Here is a 3,218-nt window from a genome sequence, read left to right as displayed (position 1 = left end):
CTACTGATTAAGAGATGTTGGTGACGCCAAGCTACTCCACCCTGCTGGGAGTTCGTCAAAACTTTCTTCCGAACGTAATTTATATTACATTCTTTCTCGTCCTGTATCGTTGACGGTCAGACTGCATTTCACCGTTTTAAACATATTCTGTGGCGAGACGGCCAGTATAAAAATCGACCTAAGTACAAGGTGGTTGTGATTAAACATTCGCCACCTGCGAGGGCCCCGTGAACGAGTGATCGTAGAACTCAAACGTTGGAAAATTTGAAAGGACACGCGGCAGAGAAATGAAGATTAAACCATTGAAAGAAATCTTAATTTCCACGTGAGGGGGTAACATTTGTTAACTGCGTACCATGTTTACGTCCCAAGTTACTAACTTTGCCTAGTGTGCATCAAAGACAGCGTAGAACCGTATCAGAGGTAACATTTCGCAGTACTTCTCAGTAAATTTCGAACGGAGGAGCATGGAATGGTCAGCTGTCACACAGCTCGTGCATCGCTCGACGATCGTGCGTCGCGTCCAGCATTCTCAGCAACGGCAACAGTAACTTCAACAATTTGTGTCCCAAATGGCCATCGGCCTCTTCGAGAAGCATTTACCAATTCGCCAATTGATTCGAACTTTCATGTTGTTCAACCCCGGCGCGGTAAGAGGACCTCTCTGCGTCCATTTAATGTCTTAATATTTGAAGAGCACAAGCAGTGTTGCTGCTGTTCTAATAAAACTGCTTTACTAGCGGAAGCCGGATCACTTTGTTCATACCAATGTTGACTGTCTGCAGCTGTAATGCACACTAATACTTGTGTTTCAACCCTGGGTCGCCTAATGGCAAGTCATGACGTTAACACTAACAACGCAAATCCTCCAGCGCACAATCTGAATGATTAATTCTATAGGACGACCAGCGCTCAGTGCGACAAAGGCAGCTGAGCAACTGCAACAGAGCTCCGGTAGCTCCACCCACAACAGCAACGACACTGCAAGCTGGGGTAATCTGAACTCCTCCCCTCAACGTTCTCAGCATTTCAGTAGCACCTTCGTGCCCGACTTGGGGAATATGCGCACACAATAGCGCGCGCTTTCTTTTTAATTTTGTGCTCTTTGGAAGTAAAGCTTATTCTTTTTCAGAGAAGTCTTTACGAAGGAAATGAGAAGTTGCTCGCAGCCTACCCATTGTGCTCTCCCCTTCCTCTGCAAATGAACATTCCTGTTCGTGGGGAATGAGTGTGTTCCCTAGTCGAAACAATTTCTGTTGCTCCCTGGTCCCAGCATTGTGAAGTTTCTTGTAGCATGGAAGGGTATGGGTAGAGTGGGCGGGGGAGGTGAGGCTGCAGAGTAAATTGCTGTTTGTACCTCTGCCGGGAAAGTGCCCTACGTACACAAGAGACCTCGTGAAAAAGATCTCTCTCTCATTGTCCAGTCGCCACCCCGAGTGTTTGTACAGGATCGAATGAATAGCTTTCGCTTTAATTTGGGTAAAGGACGTCAGTGGCATTAAGTGTTAACCACTTGGCTTTATTGCATGGACACTCTGCTTAAACTGTGATCAATGCGCAGTTCCCATGACAGTGCTCACATCCGTATTCCATTCTGTAACGTAACTGATGTCCACCACCACCACCGTTTCAGCGTTGGGTCTGTTAGTTCTTCTGTTTGGTGCACCAGTGTTTCCTTTTGATGCTGGTTGGTAACTATGAACCCATTTAGCCGAACACTAACAAGAAATCCTCAGTATTTGGCTCTATCACTGTTCTGAAGCTCACAATTCATCTTCCAAAAACCCTTTCCCGCAGCAGTAGTGCAGTGTAACTGCTAGACTATTCAACCACTTCCCTCATACATGGAACTTTTTGTCTCCTTTCGTTTTTTGTGTGTTGTGCACTGCGTAGTATGTAACACGTTCCGGTCACTATTTTATGAAGTTAGCTCTTTCCCCCTCCCCCATTCAACCCACAAAAAGAAGTTGTGGAACATTATAAATATTACATCACTGCTTACCCTCGTTTCACCGATGAGCCATAGCCAGCTACCTAGAACCTAGAAATGCATAATTTTTCTTGCAGTATTTATTCCAGGTAGTAACAGAAATCTAACTGCTTTAGGTCGAATGAAGGAAACAATGTTGTTTTTATGCGGAGATTGTTATTTTAGCATTTGACATCGTGATCTAATTTAATAATTATTCTTGGTGTAACTTTGTAAATTTTCCCGTGTTTCACAGAGGTACAGATTCTTAAAATCTTGACCGGAACCTACATCAGCACTCTTATGCCATCACCGCCACTTCACCTCGATGTTTTGAACGTAACAGTAACAATCATTTGAGAAATCAAGCCTGCACCCCAGCTACTCTAACCATTATGTTAACCATGCTGCTTGTGTACGAAACGTCACCTTGCAACAGTTCCACGAAAAGGCATTGCTGGCGTTATCCTAGTCCCTTAGCTAGTAGAGTCCTTTCAGCTTCAAACGAAATGAGTCATTGACGTACAGAAACGCTGTAAATACTGATGCATTGTTCGAATAACATTCTTTTAGCGTTTATTTTTATGAATTGGTCTCTCTGATTCGAGAAATTGCTTTCTGTCTGACACAATTCCTAGACGGAAGCGCATTAAAATGTTGTAGCCAGGCAGCGATGAATTTATAACACTGACAGTGGAAGATTGTAATTAATTGCCAAATGTCAGTTTCTAGCCAGAGCTCGACCCCAGGTGCAATTTGAGTCAATAACTGGGTAACATATCAGCTGCAATATCTCATTTCAACAACCAACTGAGCGGCTAGGACTGACAACCCACTTCGGCCACTCGAGCGCACACTAATTGCAGATACGCTAGGCTGAAGGACGTACATGTTACACAGCGTTCTAAAACTATTATTACCCACGCCTTCCGACGCAAACGGATTTCAGTCCGCTAATAACGCACAATTTCTTAGTCGCCGAACTATAATCCCCGTGGAGTCCAACGTCTAATACTGCCGCCTCGGCAGAAATGATAAATATCTGCAATAGCTCCCTTCAATTCACAACTACGATATGGACCACCAGCTTCAACCTCGCTAATTAACTCAAAAGCTACTAGCGTGAGCTGTGCAGGAATTAAATTCCGATTCATACATAACAAGCTAAATCTGCAACAACATCAACCGTGCCAACGGTTGCCTGGCTAATCTATGCAGCACTTCAAACCCAACTGCAACAACTCAAATG

Source organism: Schistocerca nitens, chromosome 6, assembly GCF_023898315.1.
Source record: "Schistocerca nitens isolate TAMUIC-IGC-003100 chromosome 6, iqSchNite1.1, whole genome shotgun sequence".
Taxonomy (NCBI): Eukaryota; Metazoa; Arthropoda; class Insecta; order Orthoptera; family Acrididae; genus Schistocerca; species Schistocerca nitens.
This window is presented reverse-complemented; position numbering follows the sequence as displayed.